The following is a 24,781-nucleotide window of genomic DNA, read 5'->3' on the forward strand; positions in this document are numbered from 1 at the left end:
CAACCAGGTAGTAGCCTCCTCGAAATGTACTTCGACTTAGCTGTGAAGTTTTTGGTGAGAAGAATCCCAATAAGTTCTTAGATGAACGTGATGGATGGGATGAACGAAAAGCGAAAGAAGGGTGTAAGTAAGTGGGACGCGAAATTGTATGATGGCTGGCAAAGAAGAACGATATGTGTTTGCTTGGCCCCCGAGGTGGCTGGGAAGGAAAGAATATGGTATGGTGCATGGCTGGGTCAATGATAAAGCAAGGATGGGTGTAAGGACAGCAGCCTGGGTGGGTGAAACAGAAACTGTATGTGTGCGTATACTTTGAATGAATGGATGCCTGGAGCATGGTATTCTCTGACTCTTAGATAGCACATGTGTATCTAGAGAGAGTAGATGGTCGCTGGATGAACTAAGTGTTACCTTGAAGAGCATGTACCACCGCACCCGCACGTCCGTTCCAGTGTAGGGAAGGCAAGGAAAAGAAATTGTAAATGTGTCCAATACTACCATGAATAGTAGCAGTACTTTGTATTGCAACTGCAAGCACAGCATATATCTGGTTATTACGGTGGACACTCCGTACCTCTCTTAATAACTTTAGTTTAGTTGTAGTACGTCATTCATGTGTGGGTGTATCACTGTTCACTCAATATTAAGCAAAGCACCTAAAGTCATCCCATATGTCATCAAATACGTCCCATGTGAAGTGATAGATAATCAAATTATTTAGCTTCTTCATTTTCCTTTTCTAGTACTCATTTGCACTGTAGGGTGAAAGGTAAATTAATTAAGCAGTAGCCCTTGTAACAGAGTATTCTCAGTGCCACCCGTAATAGAAAAGTAATAGCTTCACCACCTGCATGTACTGGACCGGTACAGTAACGCAAGTCTGTCGCACTCATCATGGTGTGCAACTGTTTTTCTCGGGTGCAAGTTCACTGTGCTGCCATTCTGCCGGCTTGCATAAGATAACGTACCAATTTTCCTAAACAAGAGAGAAGAATAAGAATAAGACTGCTTTACTGTCATAGTCGACTGTAATGGAAGTCCATAGTGGTCGTAGAATTTGTTCATTAAACTACCACTAATGTTAGAGCAAGGATGCAGAAGTGGGAGGTTACATAGATACTGTCCTCAATAGTTATGTACTGTGCTTTCAATTTGCTACTTGTACTGTGACCCAACTTTCGGCTCAATCACTTTGTGTTATTAATGCTAAGGAGCATTGGTTACAGACTATGTCTTTCTTTCTTCATATAGTTGCTCCTTCCAAATCGACATCACGGAGGGAGCAGGCTCGAATGGCCCGGCAACGGAGGCTGGATGCCACTGTCGCCGAATATCGGCGGCTGGTGGCCCTGGAGGAGGAGGAGGACACGCAGTCGACCGGTGCAACAACAACATCCTCGACTGGGACAGCTGCATCCTCCTCCGTGACCCCACGGGACGCCAGCATGCGCAGTGCTCCAGCGGGACCGAGCCGGGCTAACAAAGCCAACCGCCACCGCCAAGCAACAGAAAGACCAGCTGCCCCCCACAGGAGCTGCAAGGCACGCCAACGCCGCCTAGGAGTCCGAATGTCCTACCTGGAGCAGGAGGTCCAGAACTATAAGAACTTGGTGGAGGGCCTCCGCTTCAAGCTTGCCACCCTCCGCAAGGAGTATGATGCCCATGCCGCAAAATGCACCAGCACCCTCCAGTAGTGGAGTGTCCCTTGCCCTTTTTTTAGAGACTTTTGGGGGGTGGGATTTGGGAGTTGGGTTCTTTTTGGGACTTTTCAAAGACAATCGTTGGGGTTAGGGTGGGTCTTGAGGGAGATTATTTTGTTAGGGCTACATAAATATACATTTTTAAACTTTATCTGACCATACCTGTTTTTTACTGCTTTTCATTCTGGTGGGTGGGGGACGGGGGTGTAACAGTAAGTTTGTTTTCCTGAACAGTCGTAGGACTTTAGTAGTACTACCGTCAATCTCTCGTCTAGTCCTAAATAATACTCCATTATACTACCTCCCACCAAACGCTTATCTTACCTGTAATTTGTGTTAGAAATTAGGGCTAGGCCCAGGGCTGGCTCCACGTGAAATGGGGATTAACGTTGGCAATCCTGGGCGGGTGAAATTTCCTCATTGCGGTGGTACTAGTGGTGTGACACAGTGGCAGTTGCATGCCTATGGAAAAAAAGAAAACGAAACCTGGTTTGTCCTTACTGTAGCATTACAACGGTTACGGTATGATCGAGAATATAGCAGGTGACAGTACACTAGAACAGTGCCATAATGTAGCCTAACAAATGGTAAAGTATTTGCTTGCAAGTATAACTAGTACTTGCGTTGAATTTATTTGACATTGGCTCCTACTACTAGAAGATATAGTACTGAAGCTGAGTAAGTCTAGAAGATATCCTCGTATTCCTTCACCAGCCTGTTGCTATGACCTTATCCTCCCCAGCAAGTGTGTGGAATTATTGATGTCATTTTAGTCAGACATCAAGCAAAACAACACAGCCCGGGGGAAGAGGGTTAGGGTTTGGAAAATGGATGGGAATGGGGGTTTCTTTTTGGGTAGGTTTTGTTGAGAGAAGAAAAAAAAAGCACAGCCTGGACAAACAATAATTGAAGATAAAGAAATCTTTGGGTACAAACTAAAGCTAAGCACATGCAGTCACAATCATAGAAGAAAACAATGGATACTTTATCTGTATTCTGTATGTTGTTGGAGTTGTCCTGTTGAATTTGGTAAGTAAGTTGCATGCAGCAAACAATTCCTCTTATTAGCGGCACTCCTCCATTTCAGCTGACGCTTCGTCCATCAATGTTGGTGACCACTGACAGAAGACACCCTGTCCACTGCCTGCCTGGCGGATGTTGACTGAAACCCGGCCTGTAATTATTGAACGGAAAACAGGAATTGCTATTACAATACCACTGATAAATAAATAAAAGGTATGCACGCTGTGTGGTGCAAAAAGTCACACTTTGATTTCCCTAATAGACAGTAGAATATTTTTGAAATTGCGTGCTCTGTCTGAGTCACCTTTTTAAGGATAAATAAGTATGGCCAAAATATTATAGCGGATCTTTCCCCTCAAGGTAGGTGTACTGTAAACTGTGTTTTAGAACAAAATTTGACCTTCCCAGCAATGCTCCCACCAAGACCCTTACTAAAGCCAGTCGCAAAAATGTAGAAGACCCCCAATCAGATCTCCAAAAACGATGCCTAGCAGAAAAATGGAGACAAAACGTACTTTGAAAGTAACAGTAGGCCCAAATACAGACCATGGATTGTATTCAAACCACTTGCAAGCAAGCAAAAGTATCCATAGCCAGCATCGCTCCAACAGTGCTCTAAAACCCCAGAACTGTGTTGCAATAGAACACCCCGAAACACATGCAATCCTGCTGCTAGGGCTAACCCTAACGAACCCTAACTTACAAAAAGTGCCAAAACTGGTGTTTCCTTATGGATTTTGTCCAAAACACTTCTATCCGGTATTAGACCTTCCCAGGAATGCCCCAGGCAAGACCCGCCAACCCACCCACAAAAAACCACGCGACAACACCCCCAAACAGCGAAAAAGCTAAATCTCATACTTACAATATCTCTCGGCCTTCGGTCCAAACGCGCTGTGCAGCTACTACCAGCTAGGTCATCATCAATCATCATAACTCCTGTTTTCCACCACGGATTTCTAAGTATGGGCGGATCTAGCGGATCTCGCGTACGCGAACTTGCGGATTTACGGATTCGCAATCCGCGAAGATCCGCGAACTCTAGCGGATTTGCGGATTTTTCCGTTTTTTGTGTTGGCGCGTGTTCGCGCCGATTTTGGGACAAGTTCGCAATTGCGAACTTACTTTTCGGCTCGCAACGGTCGCGACTATGTTGTTTCTACGTCTGGTTTATCATCACAGGTTCACAGCACCCTCTGTTTCACCACTGCCACCCTCTGGGACACCCATGCCACCCTCTGGTACATCCTCACTGGCACCTATTAGGTTTATTTATCACTGTAGATTATGGTGGTTGAAAAAAGCAAGCACACCTGCCCTTCTTCAACTGCCATCAATTAATTTGTGTTTCATTAATGTGTCAGTAATTTTGAAAGTTCCAGTCTGGCTGGCACCTGCTTCCTTCCTTATCTGTAATTTGCTTTTTGTTGCAGTGAAATTTTTTTTTCACAGGACCTTTATGGTCTACTTGTAGCTATTCTATGAGCCTGCTGTTTGGGTCATAGCAGGGTCATAGAATAGTTGCAAACTCTGGAGGGGCCCATCAGGAAGCACTACCTTGAATGTTACTAATGTTAAGTTTGAACTTTTGCACCTGCTCATTGCTTTCAGTTTAGCTAAAATCGTTTTTTCTGCAATTTCGCGCGTTTTTTGGGGCGCGAATCCGTGCGAGATCGATTTCGGAAGCCGCGAATACGTGCGAATACAAAATTGTTTTTTTTGCGACGTGTATGTTCGCGTGATCTTGCGCGTGTTCGCGAGGCGCTTCTAGCTATACGTTTGCCAAGTTACCCTATCGGTCGTACACGGGCGCGGCCATCTTGTTGGCGTGACGTAATTCCGTTTCCGCCCGCTATGTGTAATCTCGCAAAGTGTGCTGCTCGCTAGTACAATTTCGCGCGTACTCGCAAGGAAAATCTCGCGCGAACTTACCCACGCGGTCGTGAACGGGCGCGGCCATCTTGTTTCTCATTCATTGCTATGGTTCTGGGCATGCTTTCTCTATCCTCTCTCAATCTCTGCCATCCTTTGCTTGTTTGAAGTTTTTTTGATCTAATTTTACTTATTATCTATCCCTCTATTTTTCTACCTCTATATTTTTGTGTTTTCTGCAGCTTTTAGTTACTTTTAAACTACTTTTTAAAACTCTTTTCTTTTCTTCTTCACTATTCTATTTCTTCTTTATCATTTAAGTTTATTTCTGCCCAGACCATGGTAAAGGGAGCCGGGAAGCACCCTGAGAAGGGGAAGGGTCCCGCACCCCGTGCCCGGCTCCCGTGCGGGCGTTTAAGGGGGGAGCAAGTGGTCCCGAGGGAGATCTTCAGCGCGGAGGAAGTGGCGGCACTGATCTTCCACGTCCAGCGCCGCCTCCCCAAGACGATCCTGGGAGGCGGCAAGATCGCGACCGGCTATGGCATCCGGGAGCGTCGCAAGCGGTGGGAGAAGGTGTGCCGGGCCATGTACAAGATCTCTGGGGTCCGGCGCACATATAACCAGGCCACCCACCGCTGGACCGATGTCATGGACCGGGAGCGGGACTTGCTGGACGCGCTCGGCGTAGAGGTCCCCGGGCTTGGTGAGTAGTAGTAGTAGTACATTTACTACTCTGTTTTATCCTGCTCTGTTATTTGCAAATCTTTGTTCTTTACCAAGAGCAATAATGCTGCCGATTACATTGAGGTAAATTATATTTCAAAATCTTCTATGCATTTCAGGTGCACTGCTCTCCTTCTCAGTAGCCTTGCTTGCTACTATGCTTCTTTGTTTTGTATGTTGTGTTCAGAAGCATTTCATTGGCCTGAGAAATTATGTATGAGTGTACTGTAAAGAAAAGAACTGCGTAATGCTAGACAGTAAGGGTCATATTTTCAATTACCGGCGCATCCCTGCAAAGTAGCAGGGATGCAGCAGTAATTGTGTGCCATGCCACCACCACCCATTGGCCCAAAACGTCACAGAAGCCTTACGCATCTGTGCCGTAAAGGCAGCGCATTGCTGGAGTTGCGTGCCAACGATGGCGCAGCTCCAGCAATGCTCTGGGGTACCCTATCTCCCCAATGCTGCATCAAGCCGTACGTCGGCTTCAAGCGCGCAGGGTTTGAGTCATGCATCATTGTCCTAAAAGTGACTGATTGACATCTTGTAGATTTCCCTCAGCCACTTTTAGGATTCGTTCCTGCGCAGGTACGCCCTCCCTTGCGCCGGAACGCCCCCTGATGGCGCAGGGCTTTACAACGTGATGCATCGCCCATATGCCCATATGTGTTTTTTTTTTAATATATACGCCGCACCAACACCATGGCGAGTCTTTTGTTCTGCCGCTGCGTCAGAAAAGGCACGCAACAATGGAGGAAAATGAGCCGCAACTTCCGCAAGGGACTTCTAAATCAGCCCCAACAGACTGAAGTCCAGTCCTTCCTTTAGACACATGGCTATAAGAAGAAATAGTGGCGGTGGTGGCGGGTGGATTGATAGTTTGAGTATTCACTGATCTGCAAGCAGGATGGACTTTGTCTGTCACGTGTTGCGCACTGCTGCCTGCAGTGCCAGGCCTAGGCAAACCTCTTTAGTAGTCTGTTTATTGAGTTACATAGGAACTTTCTAAGTCAACGTTCCGCAAATCAGGCAATACGAATAACGTAGTATACCACATGAGATAGATCCCGTGGAATAGTTGTCTATCTATTTGCTATTTTTCCAAAATATGTTGTTATTGTTCTTTTGAAATGTTTGATTTGGTTGAAAAATCTCATCCATGTTTTCTGGTTTTTCTTTCTTTCATGTTGTACATCAGCTCCCCCCAAGGGCAAGAGGACACAGGAGGAGGGTGCTGAGGATGCAGGCCAGGATCGGGCAGGCGAGGGCTCCTTTGCTGGCCCCAGTAAGTTTACATTTTAATAAACAGTACCTATTTTTTCCTAGCGTTCCTCATTCGATTTTTTCTAAATCGTCTTTGATCTTCTTGTAGACTGGATATAAATTCTTATCCTGCCTCGAATATGACTCCCTGTGGTATTACTAGACTATTCTTATTAGTCTGTCTGTGTAGCTAACTAAGATTGGACATTTGGCAATTCCATTGGACTCCCATTATATTCAGCAATACCTCTATGCACTGTCTCCTTACTGACTAGATAGTGTGGCAGAGTCATTCAGCTCCCGAAGTCACCGATTATAGATCCCCAATGATCTCTAGATTATCGTACGCAGGACAAGAGAGTAGTACGGAGTCACAGCACAGTCAAGAAGTGTCAGAGGCACTCATGCTTGCAAAAATTCCAAAACCTTTAGCTCATCCACTCTAGTCTAGAGGAACAAAAACCACAGAGTCTATTTAAGTTTAAAAGCTTTATTAAAAGTAAACACATTTATTAAAATCTACTTTGTCATAAAACTATTTAACTGTAAACGGAAAAGTGGTTATTGCTGACGATTAATTGGACACATTTCTTGTGGTCGAGCCGAACTCTCACCTGGTTTGAACTTGATCCTGGTCGTGTTCTTAGGACTCAGGAGTCAAGCTTCTGTCTGTTAGGAGAAAAAGTGGTGCGTGTTAAAAATCAAAAGCAAGCATTCATCAGTTGTGCATAAAAGTGCAGCAAGACAACAGCCTTCCCTGGAAAATGGGACATTTTTACTATGGAGTAGACAGTCACAAATTATTACATTGTATTCTGTTTTATTAACATTTCTCCTAGACCAAATATTATATAGTAGTGAGTGGTGTATTCTAACATTCTTAAATGTACTTTGTAGGTGTAACATCTGGTGACGGGGCCAGCGCGGAGGTGGCTGTGTTGGACCAGGACTCGGCGGCCTCTGGGGAGGAGGCGGCGGTAGAAGAGCTGGCGGACGTTCCTGTGGGGGATCAAACGGTGGTGGCGGAAACAGGTAAGCTATATATTCCTTACTTATTGAGATTGAAGACTGCATAGTGTGCTTTCTGCACGGGTGTATTACAATTACAAATCAACCAGGTAGTAGCCTCCTCGAAATGTACTTCGACTTAGCTGTGAAGTTTTTGGTGAGAAGAATCCCAATAAGTTCTTAGACGAACGTGATGGATGGGATGAACGAAAAGCGAAAGAAGGGTGTAAGTAAGCGGGACGCGAACTTGTATGATGGCTGGCAAAGAAGAACGATATGTGTTTGCTTGGCCCCCGAGGTGGCTGGGAAGGAAAGAATATGGTATGGTGCATGGCTGGGTCAATGATGAAGCAAGGATGGGTGGAAGGACAGCAGCCTGGGTGGGTGAAACAGAAACTGTATGTGTGCGTATACTTTGACTGAATGGATGCCTGGAGCATGGTATTCTCTGACTCTTAGATAGCACATGTGTATCTAGAGAGAGTAGATGGTCGCCAGGTGAAGTAAGTGTTACCTTGAAGAGCATGTACCACCGCACCCGCACGTCCGTTCCAGTGCAGGGAAGGCAAGGAAAAGAAATTGTAAATGTGTCCAATACTATCATGAATAGTAGCAGTACTTTGTATTGTGTTTGCATTCACAGCATATATCTGGTTATTACGGTGGACACTCCGTACCTCTCTTAATAACTTTAGTTTACTTGTAGTACGTCATTCATGTGTGGGTGTATCACTGTTCACTCAATATTAAGCAAAGCACCTAAAGTCATCTCATCTGTCATTAAATACGTCCCATGTGAAGTGATAGATAATCAAATTAGTTAGCTTCTTCATTTTCCTTTTCTAGTACTCATTTGCACTGTAGGGTGAAAGGTAAATTAATTAAGCAGTAGCCCTTGTAACAGAGTATTCTCAGTGCCACCCGTAATAGAAAAGTAATAGCTTCACCACCTGCATGTACTGGACCGGTACAGTAACGCAAGTCTGTCTCACTCATCATGGTGTGCAACTTTTTTTCTCGGGTGCAAGTTCACTGTGCTGTGTCCATGTCATTCTGCCGGCTTGCATAAGATAACGTACCCATTTCCCTAAACAAGAGAGAAGAAGAAGAATAAGACTGGTGTACTGTCATAGTCGACTGTAATGGAAGTCCATAGTGGTCGTAGAATTAGTTCATTAAACTACCACTACTGTTAGAGCAAGGATGCAGAAGTGGGAGGTTACATAGATACTGTCCTCAATAGTTATGTACTGTGCTTTCAATTTGCTACTTGTACTCTGTGACCCAACTTTCGGCTCAATCACTTTGTGTTATTAATAAGGAGCATTGGTTACAGACTATGTCTTTCTTTCTTCATATAGTTGCTCCTTCCAAATCAACAACAAGGAGGGAGCAGGCTAGATTGGCCCGGCAACGGAGGCTGGAGGCCACAGTCGCCGAATATCGGCGGCTGGTGGCCCTGGAGGAGGAGGAGGACACGCAGTCGAGCGGGGCAACATCCTCGACTGTGACCACTGCATCCTCCTCCGTGACTAAGCCAGCGGGACCGAGCCGGGCTAAGAAAGACGACCGCCACCGCCAAGCAACCGAAATACCAGCTGCCCCCCACAGGAGCTGCAAGGAACGCCAACGCCGCCTACGAGTCCGCATGTCCAACCTGGAGCAGGAGGTCCTGAGGTATAAGAACTTGGTTAAGGGCCTCCGCTCCGAGCTTGCCACCCTCCGCAAGGAGTATGATGCCCATGCCGCATCATGCACCAGCACCAGCACCCTCCAGTAGTGGAGTGTCCCTTGCCCTTATTTTATAGACTTTTGGGGGGTGGGATTTGGGAGTTGGGATCGTTTTGGGACGTTTCAGAGACAATCGTTGGGGTTAGGGTGGGTGAGGGAGATTATTTTGTTAGGGCTAAATAAATATATTTTTCAACTTTATCTGACCATACCTGTTTTTTACTGCTTTTCAGTCTGGTGGGTGGGGGGCGGGGGTGTAACAGTAACTTTGTTTTCCTGAACAGTCGTAGGACTTTAGTAGTACAACCGTCAATCTCTTGTCTACTCCGAAATAATACTCCATTATACTACCTCCCACCAAACGCTTATCTTACCTGTAATTTGTGTTAGAAATTAGGGCTAGGCCCAGGGCTGGCTCCAGGTGAAATGGGGATTAACGTTGTCAATCCTGGGCGGGTGACATTTCCTCATTGCGGTGGTACTAGTGGTGTGACACAGTGGCAGTTGCATGCCTATGGAAAAAAAGAAAACGAAACCTTGTTTGTCCTCCTTACTGTAGCATTACAACGGTTACGGTACGATCGAGAAAATAGCAGGTGACAGTACACTAGAACAGTGCCATAATGTAGCCTAACAAATGGTAAAGTATTTGCTTGCAAGTATAACTAGTACTTGCGTTGAATTTATTTGACATTGGCTACTACTACTAGAAGATATAGTACTGAAGCTGAGTAAGTCTAGAAGATATCCTCGTATTCCTTCACCAGCCTGTTGCTGCTATGACCTTATCCTCCCCAGCAAGTGTGTGGAATTATTGATGTCATTTTAGTCAGACATCAAGCAAAACAACACAGCCCGGGGGAAGAGGGTTAGGGTTTGTAAAATGGATGGGAATGGGGGTTTCTTTTTGGGTAGGTTTTGTTGAGAGAAGAAAAAAAAAAGCAGAGCATGGACAAACAATAATTGAAGATACAGACAATCTTTGGTTACAAACTAAAGGTAAGCACATGCAGTCACACTCATAGAATAAAAGACAACAATGGATACTGTATCTGTATTGCGTATGTTGTTGGAGTTGTCCTGTTGAATTTGGTAAGTAATAAGCATGCAGCAAACAATTCCTCTTATTGGCGGCACTCCTCCATTCCAGCTGACGCTTCGTCCATCAATGTGGTGACCACTGACAGAAGACACCCTGTCCACTGCCTGCCTGGCGGATGTTGACTGAAACCCGGCCTGTAATTATTGAACGGAAAACAGGAAGTGCTACAATACCACTGATAAATAAATAAAAGGTATGTACGCTGTGTGGTGCAAAAAGTCACACTTTGATTTCCCTAATAGACAGTACAATATTTTAGAAATTGCGTGCTCTGTCTGAGTCACCTTTTTAAGGATCAATAAGTATGGCCAAAATATTATAGCGGATCTTTCCCCTCAAGGTAGGTGTACTACTGTGTTTTAGAACAAAATTTGACCTTGAAAAAAAGGCTGTTCCTTATGGATTTTGTCCAAAACACTTCTATCCGGTATTAGACCTTCCCAGGAATGCCCCAGGCAAGACCCGCCGGCGCCAACCCACCCGCAAAAAACCACCCGACAACACCCCCAAACAGCGAAAAAGCTAAATCTCATACTTACAATATCTCTCGGCCTTCGGTCCAAATGCGGCGCTGTTCAGCTAGGTCATCATCATCATCAATCATCATAACTCCTGTTTTCCACCACGGATTTCCTGACAAGCAAATGCAATCAAGATTAGACTGTCGCAGCAGTGCTTCGACAGAGACCCCGGCCGCAACCCACCCACGAACAGCAGGAAGCCCCCCAAAACGCTACATTGAGCAAGATGTCAGAAGAAATAGCAAAAAAAAGGCTGTTCCTTATGGATTTTGTCCAAAACACTTCTATCCGGTATTAGACCTTCCCAGGAATGCCCCAGGCAAGACCCGCCGGCGCCAACCCACCCGCAAAAAACCACCCGACAACACCCCCAAACAGCGAAAAAGCTAAATCTCATACTTACAATATCTCTCGGCCTTCGGTCCAAATGCGGCGCTGTTCAGCTAGGTCATCATCATCATCAATCATCATAACTCCTGTTTTCCACCACGGATTTCCTGAAAAGCAAATGCAATCAAGATTAGACTGTCGCAGCAGTGCTTCGACAGAGACCCCGGCCGCAACCCACCCACGAACAGCAGGAAGCCCCCCAAAACGCTACATTGAGCAAGATGTCAGAAGAAATAGCAAAAAAAAGGCTGTTCCTTATGGATTTTGTCCAAAACACTTCTATCCGGTATTAGACCTTCCCAGGAATGCCCCAGGCAAGACCCGCCAACCCACCCGCAAAAAAACAACCGACAACACCCCCAAACAGCGAAAAAGCTAAATCTCATACTTACAATATCTCTCGGCCTTCGGTCCAAATGCGGCGCTGTTCAGCTAGGTCATCATCATCAATCATCATAACTCCTGTTTTCCACCACGGATTTCCTGAAAAGCAAATGCAATCAAGATTAGACTGTCGCAGCAGTGCTTCGACAGACACCAAAAATTACCCACAAACCCCCGGAACCCCGCCAAAGAGCACCTCAAAGGCAAGCAAGTCAGCAAAAACGGCAAGAAATTTCCACCTCATATTTGGTCCAAAACACTTTTGTCCATTATTAGAGCTTCACAGCAATGGGCCCAAATCCGTCAACTCACCCGCAAAGAAGTACAACACCCCCACAAGTGCTGAGTCTTTCTTCATTGGGCGTAATCCAGCACTCTGCTTGGAGGGAAATCGCAGTCTGGAGGAGGAGGATAGAGGAGCATGTTCTTCGGAACTTGTGAACCTGAGGAATGTAGACTGCGGCACCTTCAAAGCAATAAGCAAACAAGTGAAGACAGTTCTGATGATGGTCTTGTTTTTGGGATTAGGTGATTAAAGTTTGAATTAAATTAACTGTGCAAAACAAAGAAAGAGAGACACAAAGCACACAGGAATAAAAGGGAATAAGGACGAAAAAGAAAGTTCTTGATTGATTGTCTCATTTTCAGTGCTCGGTGTCAGGGAATAAGAACAAGATTTCGTCATCATACTCTGCGAATTCAGGCTGGATGAGGTCAGTGCCACCGAACAGAGAAAAAATCCCCTCATCTACGTTGCCGTCCTCCTCGTCTTCATGCGGCGTGCTTTCTCGTACTTTGTAATCAGGTGGTATGAGGTGCTGATTCATCTTGATCATTGTCAGCCGCTCCACATTTTTGGGCGAGAGGCGGCTCCGTTTGGGAGTTACAATGCCACCAGCAGCACTGAAAACACGTTCAGAAGACACACTTGCGAGTGGGCAAGACAAATAGTTTATAGTCAGGTTGTAGAGCTGTGGCCACAATTGTTTTTTGCCATGCCAATACTGCAATGGCTCCTCATTAAGAAAGACCACTGTTGAGTCATTCATATAGTCCTGCACCATCGACTCAAGGTCATCAACGGTTCCTCCACTTTGCTTACTTTTTGCTGTGGCTGTGACATTTTTTCGAGAACCATACCCCATCAAACTTAGCCAATCCTCCTCCGCAGCCACTGTTAGTGTTGTCATTGTGTGTGGTGCAGATGATCCAGTTGCCGGTGTCTTTAACGGCTGAGAGGTCACTTGTGCCCCAGCCACAGGTGCAGAAGTGGATTCTTGTGACTGGGGATGGCCTGCTGATGCTGATGCTGATGTACTGGCTTCTCCTTCAATAACCTGCCGTTCTTTTTCAAACCTATTGGCTGACCAGGCTAACCAATGTTTGTACTTTTGAACATCTGCATCATCAAAAGGAAAGAATGCTTCGTCTGCCAGCGCCTTTTTGTAGCGTGGATCCAGAATAGTAGCACAAATGTAATGCTGATCGGACTTGATCTTTTGAAGACGTTCATCACCACGTAGGCGCTCTAATAATTTCTCTGACAAAATGAAATGTTTTTTTTTTTCTTCATCTTCTTTTTCAAACTCAGAAGACACCGCCATCAGTTGGTGCTCCAGCATGCACAACAATGGGATAGCTTTTCCCAAATTACAGTCCTCCTGGCTGACTGCACGCGTGAAGAACTCAAAAGGACGAAGCATGTCTGTCAGGCTTTTAACTATGTCCCATTGCGCCGCAGTCATCCGCAGGTCCTCCTTCTGAGATTTACCCTCTGTGAAAAAATAGTGATCGAGTACCGTATACTGCTCATACAGACGCTCAAGCATGTAGAAGGTTGAGTTCCAACGTTTTGCCACCTCCTGGATGAGTGCTTTCACTGGCATTCTACGTTGAAGTAGCAGTCTCCGCAGATGCTTCCGGGCCTTAAAAGAATGGCTGAAATGGTTGGACATTTTGCGGCAGGTGGCCATTACCGCGAACGCTGCACTGTCTCTATCACTCAAGAATTTTTGAACTACCAGGTTGATACAGTGCGCCAAACATGGCACTCTGAAATAGCCACCCTCCGACATGGCCTTAACTACATTGGAGCCATTATCCGTGGAAACATAACCAATCTTGCGTTTTAGGGGGGATAGCATTGTCAAGACCTTTTTGTTAAACTCTTGCAAAAGGTTTTCTGCTGTGTGACTTTTCTCCAAGCCAAACATGGCTAGTGTTGCATGTTTCCGAGCAGCTTTGAAAACTTTGTCCGGGTCACCACCTGCGTTTAGCTTTGCTTTAACACCTGAAAAAGAGACCCAGTGTGCAGTGATGCACATGTAATCATGGCCTGGGCCACTGGTCCACATGTCTGTTGTCAGATGTATTGTGTGAACAGCACTCTTCTGCAAAGCTGCCCCAATCGCCTGCAGCACATCTTCATGTAGTGCTGGAACCGCAACTCTGGCAAAATAGAACCGGCTCGGAACTTTCCATTTAGGGCAGAGCGTTGCCACTAATTCAAGAAAACCTACCGCTTCTACAAAAGAAAAAGGTAGAGGGTCCACAGCTAGCATTTTAGCCAGCTTAGTGTTATACAGACGCGTCAGTGGGTGGTTGCGTTCATATGGCACGTCTGAAGTAAGCATTGTTCTAATGTTGCCCTGGACCAAGCATTTACGGGCTGATAATGACTTCGTTGACCCAATTTTGCTCGCTGGTGAACTTTTGTGCGTTGGTGTCTCACTCGCTCCAACACTCTTAGTGTGCCTCACATTGGGTGTGCTGCTGACAGGGGTACTGGGTGTAAGGGAAGTGTTTGACACGTCTTCTTCCTGCTCGTCATCATCAGATGAAACATCAACGTTTCCTTGAATTTGGCCTTTCTTGATCGCATCTAGGTGCGCAAAACATTTGACAGTGTGCTGTCTCCTAAGATGACCTCTCTGGCCTCCGGTACCATAGTTGGTACCTGGCTTACCACGACTAACTGCTTGCTTACAAATGGTACAAATGGCAAACTTTGGATTTTTTGGACAAACAGTAAAGAAGTCCCAAACTGGGGACTTGAAGTGTCTGTGGGACATGGAGGAGGCGGCGATACTGGTGGTGGTGGTCATGAAGCTAATGCCAGATGAAGTGGAGGATGTGGATTGCCCAACTTTTGTACGTTTTGCACTTTCACCGCCACTAATTAAGGTCGAGGTTGACGGAGGTCTCTTCTTGCCAGAAAGAAATATGGAAGCGGGACGAGTTGGTGTACTACTTAACTCCAATGATTGTGGTGTTTCCACTGCCTCCTCATCGACAACATCATCATCACGCTCAGCAGCTCTTCGGGCTAGGGTCAAAATGTCTGTTTGCTGCATGCCCGCTGGGGCTGCAGTGACCTTTATGATGACTGGGTCGTCGTTGGCAGAGTCTTCATCAGCAGCAGTATCCGCCACTTCTTGTTGAGACTCATCACACTCCATAACTCTGAGACTTTGGACGAGCTTCCTTTTACGCTTAACTACCTTTGTTTGTTCCCAAGTTTGATCCGTATCATCAGAAGGAGGTGTGCTTGAAGAGGATGTAGACACCACCCTTGATCTCTTCCTTGCTAGGGGTGTGGAAGACAATGAAGGATCATCAGGAGGAGTGGCTTCCTCAAATGATACCTCGCCTTGATTGTCGATTTCCTGATGTGCCCCTACTTCGGGAGGAACAACTATTGTGGGCACTTGTTGTGACCCTCCATGCACCTCTGCTTGCGCATCTCCTTGCGCTGCCTCTCCTTCCACATGTACTTGGGCTTGTACTTGCACATGTGATTGTTGTTGCGGCTGTGGTTGTTCAACACTCGTCAGATGAGCTACAACAACCTGTGTTGATTGAGGGACATTGCTGCTGCTTTCTTGCGATGAGCCAACATCACTGGTCGATGGTGATTGAAGAAGTATACTGGCTGCCTCTGCACCACTCAAGGGCTTGGACTTAAGTTGGCGTGGTGGTGGTGGTGGCACTGAGCCCAATGGAGCGGGGGTGCTGCTGCCAGCTTGGTCCCCAGCAGATCCCGCTGCAGCTGCTGCAGGCATACTTTTTTTTTTACTCCCAAAAAAAGGGGCGGGCGGCACACCAGTGTCCTTGGTAACTTGCTTCTTCTGCTCCTTACTGGCACCTTTCTTGCTAGAGGAGCTACGGGTTACTTTTTTTGGGGCCATCTTCTTCAGAGCAGGTCAGCAGGCAGCAGTTGCACGAGTTGCAGAGGGTTCTGTGTCCAGACGTGACGTCGCGTGACGTTATGCTGCACACACCGCTGCAGGACTTCTTCCTGGCACTGGTGGTTCTATTGAGTCTTCTTGTGCACCTAAAAGCAATGGAAGACAGAGGAACATCAGTTCAGTTATACACCCCAAAAAATCGACAAAACACAGAAAAATGAGCACAATCCCATGCCATCCATGATGTTTACATTGAAGACACCCCACAGAAAGACTAGGGACATGCAAGTATGCAACACTCACTACCCCTGGGCATAAGGGATGAAAAGTAGGCAAAATAAGTGCAGGCCTCAGACACTGCCTCTCCTCAAAATGGCCCCCTTACACCCCAAGCACATGTTGCCTGTACCAGCCAGCACTCAAGATGGCCACCACCACCACCCACATGGCCAGTCCACATCAACAGTACACCCCCAAAAAACAGAAAAACAGCCAGAAATCACCACAATCCAATGCCATCCATGATGTTTACATCAAAGAGAGTGAGACCACACCACAGGCACACTCAGTCCATGCACCAGCACCACCCCTGGGCAAGGAAAAGGCCACACCAGCAGCCCCCCAAAAACGACAAAAAACAATAAAATCTGCACAATCCCAGCCCATCCATGGCCTCAATGGTGTTTAAATTCAAGAAGACACCCCACAGAAAGACTAGGCCCATGCAACACTCACCACCCCTGGGCAAAGGGCCACACCAGCAGGCCCAAAAAAACGACAAAAAACAATAAAATCTGCACAATCCCAGCCCATCCATGGCCTCAATGGTGTTTAAATTCAAGAAGACACCCCTCAGAAACACTAGGCCCATGCAACACTCACTACCCCTGGGCATAAGGGATGAAAAGTAGGCAAAATAAGTGCAGGCCTCAGACACTGCCTCTCCTCAAAATGGCCCCCTTACACCCCAAGCACATGTTGCCTGTACCAGCCAGCACTCAAGATGGCCACCACCACCACCCACATGGCCAGTCCACATCAACAGTACACCCCCAAAAAACAGAAAAACAGCCAGAAATCACCACAATCCAATGCCATCCATGATGTTTACATCAAAGAGAGTGAGACCACACCACAGGCACACTCAGTCCATGCACCAGCACCACCCCTGGGCAAGGAAAAGGCCACACCAGCAGCCCCCCAAAAACGACAAAAAACAATAAAATCTGCACAATCCCAGCCCATCCATGGCCTCAATGGTGTTTAAATTCAAGAAGACACCCCACAGAAAGACTAGGCCCATGCAACACTCACCACCCCTGGGCAAAGGGCCACACCAGCAGGCCGAAAAAAACGACAAAAAACAATAAAATCTGCACAATCCCAGCCCATCCATGGCCTCAATGGTGTTTAAATTCAAGAAGACACCCCTCAGAAACACTAGGCCCATGCAACACTCACTACCCCTGGGCATAAGGGATGAAAAGTAGGCAAAATAAGTGCAGGCCTCAGACACTGCCTCTCCTCAAAATGGCCCCCTTACACCCCAAGCACATGTTGCCTGTACCAGCCAGCACTCAAGATGGCCACCACCACCACCCACATGGCCAGTCCACATCAACAGTACACCCCCAAAAAACAGAAAAACAGCCAGAAATCACCACAATCCAATGCCATCCATGATGTTTACATCAAAGAGAGTGAGACCACACCACAGGCACACTCAGTCCATGCACCAGCACCACCCCTGGGCAAGGAAAAGGCCACACCAGCAGCCCCCCAAAAACGACAAAAAACAATAAAATCTGCACAATCCCAGCCCATCCATGGCCTCAATGGTGTTTAAATTCAAGAAGACACCCCACAGAAAGACTAGGCCCATGCAACACTCACCACCCCTGGGCAAAGGGCCACACCAGCAGGCCCAAAAAAACGACAAAAAACAATAAAATCTGCACAATCCCAGCCCATCCATGGCCCCAATGGTGTTTAAATTCAAGAAGACACCCCTCAGAAACACTAGGCCCATGCAACACTCACTACCCCTGGGCATAAGGGATGAAAAGTAGGCAAAATAAGTGCAGGCCTCAGACACTGCCTCTCCTCAAAATGGCCCCCTTACACCCCAAGCACATGTTGCCTGTACCAGCCAGCACTCAAGATGGCCACCACCACCACCCACATGGCCAGTCCACATCAACAGTACACCCCCAAAAAACAGAAAAACAGCCAGAAATCACCACAATCCAATGCCATCCATGATGTTTACATCAAAGAGAGTGAGACCACACCACAGGCACACTCAGTCCATGCACCAGCACCACCCCTGGGCAAGGAAAAGGCCACACCAGCAGCCCCCCAAAAACGACAAAAAACAATAAAATATGCACAATCCCAGCCCATCCATGGCCTCAATGGTGTTCAAATTCAAGAAGACACCCCACAGAAAGACTAGGCCCATGCAACACTCACCACCCCTGGGCAAAGGGCCACATCAGCAGGCCCAAAAAAACGACAAAAAACAATAAAATCTGCACAATCCCAGCCCATCCATGGCCTCAATGGTGTTTAAATTCAACAAAACAGTTGTATCATGCACCCATAACCAACCCTGGTCCTACTGGATACTGTGGCTACCCACAATATAATTTATTTAATTTTCTGAAAAAGTTCCAAAATTGTACTTGCAGCAACTGTAATGCCCCAAACAAACTTACTTGTGAAAGTTGATTTCTAATCCAAAAGTGATCCAAAGACAGTCAAAAAGGCCTCAAATCCAAATATCCAGCAGCACCCACAAAAAGTAATCCTTCCAGCTCCAGATCCAAATGAAAGTGACCAGGAGATGGACAAAGCACTGGGAGGAGCCTGCTGGACAGGAACAGGAAGTTGGAGACTGTGGGGCACTTCCTTCCTCCCCCCCCCAAAATGGACTCCTTGCAAAAAAAAAGGCCATGCAAATGTCAACCTGAGGAGTGATTCTGATAAAAATCATAATTTTCTGAAGGTTTATCCTGTTTGCTGGTGATTTTCTTGTGCGAAATTGCAAAATCTCTATTTCGCAAGTGCGAGATTGTTCCTTTCCGCCGCAACTACGTGTTCGCAATTGCGAACTCTCGCGAGGTGTGCTGTGCAAGGTGGCAAGCCGCGAGTACGTATTCGCGGGCGACAAACTCCCGCGGGAACACGCAGCAAGATCTAAAATGGCGCGTCACTCGCAAAGAAAAACAACTCGGCAAACGCTAAAATGACGGAAAGTGAACGCCGTGCACCACGCCGCGCGCCGCAACCAAGCAAAAAATCCGCCGCGAGCGGATTCACGGATTTTCGACAAATTCGCGAGCGTTCGCGGGTTGCGAATTTGCCGAAAATCCGAAAAATCCGCGAGCGGAGCGGATTTTACGCCCATGCTTACGGATTTCCTGAAAAGCAAATGCAATCAAGATTAGACTGTCGCAGCTGTGCTTCGACAGAGACCCCGGCCGCAACCCACCCACGAACAGCAGGAAGCCCCCCAAAACGCTACATTGAGCAAGATGTCAGAAGAAATAGCAAAAAAAAGGCTTTTCCTTAAGGATTTTGTCCAAAACACTTCTATCCGGCATTAGACCTTCCCAGGAATGCCCCAGGAATGCCCCAGCCAAGACCCGCCAACCCACCCGCAAAAAACCACGCGACAACACCCCCAAACAGCGAAAAAGCTAAATCTCATACTTACAATATCTCTCGGCCTTCGGTCCAAACGCGCTGTGCAGCTAGGTCATCATCAATCATCATAACTCCTGTTTTCCACCACGGATTTCCTGAAAAGCAAATGCAATCAAGATTAGACTGTCGCAGCAGTGCTTCGACAGAGACCCCGGCCGCAACCCACCCACGAACAGCAGGAAGCCCCCCAAAACGCTACATTGAGCAAGATGTCAGAAGAAATAGCAAAAAAAAGGCTTTTCCTTAAGGATTTTGTCCAAAACACTTCTATCCGGCATTAGACCTTCCCAGGAATGCCCCAGGAATGCCCCAGCCAAGACCCGCCAACCCACCCGCAAAAAACCACGCGACAACACCCCCAAACAGCGAAAAAGCTAAATCTCATACTTACAATATCTCTCGGCCTTCGGTCCAAACGCGCTGTGCAGCTAGGTCATCATCAATCATCATAACTCCTGTTTTCCACCACGGATTTCCTGAAAAGCAAATGCAATCAAGATTAGACTGTCGCAGCAGTGCTCCCAGACCCCAAAACTCACCCACAAACACCCGGAACCCCGCCAAAGAGCACCTCAAAGGCAAGCAAGTCAGCAAAAACGGCAAGAAATTTCCACCTCATATTTGGTCCAAAACACTTTTATCCATTATTAGAGCTTCACAGCAATGGGCCCAAATCCGTCAACTCACCCGCAAAGAAGTAGAACACCCCCACAAGTGCTGAGTCTTTCTTCATTGGGCGTAATCCAGCACTCTGCTTTGAGGGAAATCGCAGTCTGGAGGAGGAGGATAGAGGAGCATGTTCTTCAGAACTTGTGAATCTGAGGAATGTAGACTGCGGCACCTTCAAATCAATAAGCAAACAAGTGAAGACAGTTCTGCTGATGGTCTTGTTTTTGGGATTAGGTGATTAAAGTTTGAATTAAATTAACTGTGCAAAACAAAGAAAGAGAGACACACAGGAATAAAAGTGAATAAGGACGAAAAAGAAAGTTATTGATTCATTGTCTCATTTTCAGGGCTCGGTGTCAGGGAATAAGAAGAAGATTTCGTCATCATACTCTGCGAATTCAGGCAGGATGAGGTCAGTGCCACCGAACAGAGAACAAATCCCCTCATCTACATTGCCGTCCTCCTCGTCTTCATGCGGCGTGCTTTCTCGTACTTTGTAATCTGGTGGTATGAGGTGCTGATTCATCTTGATCATTGTCAGCCGCTCCACATTTTGGGGCGAGAGGCGGCTCCGTTTGGGAGTTACAATGCCACCAGCAGCACTGAAAACACGTTCAGAAGACACACTTGCGAGTGGGCAAGGCAAATAGTTTATAGCCAGGTTGGAGAGCTCTGGCCACAATTGTTTTTTCCCATGCCAATACTGCAATGGCTCATCATTAAGAAAGACCTCTGTTGAGTCATTCAGATAGTCATGCACCATCGACTCATGGTCATCAACGGTTCCTCCACTTTGCTTACTTTTTGCTGTGCCTGTGAAATTTTTTCGAGAACCATACCCCATCAAACTTAGCCAATCCTCCTCCGCAGCCACTGTTAGTGTTGTCATTGTGTGTGGTGCAGATGATCCACTTGCCGGTGTCTTTAACGGCTGAGAGGTCACTTGTGCCCCAGCCACAGGTGCAGAAGTGAATTCTTGTGACTGGGGATGGCTTGCTGATGCTGATGCTGATGTACTGTCTTCTCCTTCAATAACCTGCCGTTCTTTTTCAAACCTCTTGGCTGACCAGGCTAACCAATGTTTGTACTTTTGAACATCTGCATCAGCAAAAGGAAAGAATGCTTCGCCTGCCAGCGCCTTTTTGTAGCGTGAATCCAGAATAGTAGCACAAATGTAATGCTGTTCTGACTTGATCTTTTGAAGACGTTCATCACCACGTAGGCGCTCTAATAATTTCTCAGACAAAATAAAATGGTCTTTTTTTTTTTCATCTTTTTCAAACTCAGAAGACACCGCCATCAGTTGGTGCTCCAGCATGCACAACAATGGGATAGATTTTCCCAAATTACAGTCCTCCTGGCTGACTGCACGCGTGAAGAACTCAAAAGGACGAAGCATGTCTGTCAGGCTTTTAACTATATCCCATTGCGCCGCACCCATCCGCATGTCCTCCTTCTGAGATGTACCCTCTGTGAAGAAATAGTGATCGAGTACCGTATACTGCTCATACAGATGCTCAAGCATGTAGAAGGTTGAGTTCCAACGTGTTGCCACCTCCTGGATGAGTGCTTTCACTGGTATTCGACTTTGAAGTAGCAGCCTCCTCAGATGCTTCCGGGCCTTAAAAGAATGGCTGAAATGGTTGCACATTTTGCGGCAGGTGGCCATTACCGCGAACGCTGCACTGTCTCTATCACTCAAGAATTTTTGAACTACCAGGTTGATACAGTGCGCCAAACACGGCACTCTAAAATAGCGACCCAGCGCCATGGCCTTAACTACATTGGCGCCATTATCCGTGGAAACATAACCAATCTGGCGTTTTTTTGGGGATAGCATTTTCAAGACCTTTTTGTCAAACTCGTCCAAAATGTTTTGGGATGTGTGACTTTTCTCCAAGCCAAACATGGCTAGTGTTGCATGTTTCCGAGCAGCTTTGAAAACTTTGTCCGGGTCAACACCTGCGTTTAGCTTTGCTTTAACACCTGAAAAAGAGACCCAGTGTGCAGTGATGCACATGTAATCAGCGCCTGCGCCACTGGTCCACATGTCTGTTGTCAGATGTATTGTGTGAACAGCACTCTTCTGCAAAGCTGCCCCAATCGCCTCCAGCACATCTTCATGTAGTGCTGGAACCGCAACTCTGGCAAAATAGAACCGGCTAGGAACCTTCCATTTAGGGCAGAGCGTTGCCACTAATTCTAGAAAACCTACCGCTTCTACAAAAGAAAAAGGGAGAAGGTCCACAGCTAGCATTTTAGCCAGCTTAGTGTTATACAGACGCGTCAGTGGGTGGTTGCGTTCATATGGCACGTCTGAAGTAAGCATTGTTCTAATGTTGCCCTGGACCAAGCATTTACGGGCTGATAATGACTTCGTTGACCCAATTTTGCTCGCTGGTGAACTTTTGTGCGTTGGTGTCTCACTCGCTCCAACACTCTTAGTGTGCCTCACATTGGGTGTGCTGCTGACAGGGGTACTGGGTGTAAGGGAAGTGTTTGACACGTCTTCTTCCTCCTCGTCATCATCAGATGCAACATCAACGTTTCCTTGAATTCGGCCTTTCTTGATCGCATCTAGGTGCGCAAACCATTGGACAGTGTGCTGTCTCCTAAGATGACCTCTCTGGCCTCCGGTACCATAGTTGGTACCTGGCTTACCACGACTAACTGCAAGCTTACAAAGGGTACAAATGGCAAACTTTGGATTTTTTTGACAAACAGTAAAGAAGTCCCAAACTGGGGACTTGAAGTGTCTGTGGGACCTGGAGGAGGCGGCGATACTGGTGGTGGTGGTCATGAAGCTAATGCCAGATGAAGTGGAGGATCTGGATTGCCCAACTTTTGTACGTTGTGCACTTTCACCGCCACTAATTAAGGTCGAGGTGGATGGAGGTCTCTTCTTGCCAGAAAGAAATATGGAAGCGGGACGAGTTGGTGTACTACTTAACTCCAATGATTGTGGTGTTTCCACTGCCTCCTCATCGACAACATCATCATCATCACGCTCAGCAGCTCTTCGGGCTAGGGTCAAAATGTCTGTTTGCTGCATGCCCGCTGGGGCTGCAGTGACCTTTATGATGACTGGGTCGTCGTTGGCAGAGTCTTCATCAGCAGCAGTATCCGCCACTTCTTGTTGAGCCTCATCACACTCCATAACTCTGAGACTTTGGACGAGCTTCCTTTTACGCTTAACTACCTTTGTCAGATCATGGTGTGCCTCACTCTCAGACGGCAGTGGTGCTGGTTCCCAAGTTTGATCCGTATCATCAGAAGGAGGTGTGCTTGAAGAAGATGTAGACACCACCCTTGATCTCTTCCTTGCTAGGGGTGTGGAAGACAATGAAGGATCATCAGGAGGAGTGGCTTCCTCAAATGATACCTCGCCTTGATTGTCGATTTCCTGATGTGCCCCTACTTCGGGAGGAACAACTATTGTGGGCACTTGTGACCCTCCATGCACCTCTGCTTGCGCATCTCCTTGCGCTGCCTCTCCTTCCACATGTACTTGGGCTTGTACTTGCACATGTGATTGTTGTTGCGGCTGTGGTTGTTCAACACTCGTCAGATGAGCTACAACAACCTGTGTTGATTGAGGGACATTGCTGCTGCTTTCTTGCGATGAGCCAACATCACTGGTCGATGGTGATTGAAGAACTATACTGGCTGCCTCTGCAGCACTCAAGGGCTTGGACTTAAGTTGGTGTGGTGGTGGTGGTGGCACTGAGCCCAATGGAGCGGGGGTGCTGCTGCCAGCTTGGTCCCCAGCAGATCCCGCTGCTGCTGCAGGCATACTTTTTTTTTTACTCCCAAAAAAAGGGGCGGGTGGCACACCAGTCTCCTTGGTAACTTGCTTCTTCTCCTCCTTACTGGCACCTTTCTTGCTAGAGGAGCTACGGGTTACTTTTTTTGGGGCCATCTTCTTCAGAGCAGGTCAGAACAGCAGGCAGCAGTTGCACGAGTTGCAGAGTTGTCTGTGTCCAGACGTGACGTCGCGTGACGTTATGCTGCACACACACACCGCTGCAGGACTTCTTCCTGGCACTGGTGGTTCTCTTGAGTCTTGTGCACCTAAAAGCAATGGAAGACAGAGGAACATCAGTTCAGTTATACACCCCAAAAAATCGACAAAACACAGAAAAATGAGCACAATCCCATGCCATCCATGATGTTTATATTGAAGACACCCCACAGAAAGACTAGGGCCATGCAAGTATGCAACACTCACTACCCCTGGGCATAATGGATGAAAAGTAGGCAAAATAAGTGCAGGCCTCAGACACTGCCTCTCTTCAAAATGGCCCCTTACACCCCAAGCACATGTTGCCTGTACCAGCCAGGACTCAAGATGGCCACCACCACCACCCACATGGCCACAGTCCACATCAACAGTACACCCCCAAAAAACAGAAAACCAGCCAGAAATCACCACAATCCAATGCCATCCATGATGTTTACATTAAAGAGAGTGAGACCACACTACAGGCACACTCAGTCCAT

This window comes from Lissotriton helveticus, chromosome 10 (assembly GCF_964261635.1).
Source record: "Lissotriton helveticus chromosome 10, aLisHel1.1, whole genome shotgun sequence".
NCBI lineage: Eukaryota > Metazoa > Chordata > Amphibia > Caudata > Salamandridae > Lissotriton > Lissotriton helveticus.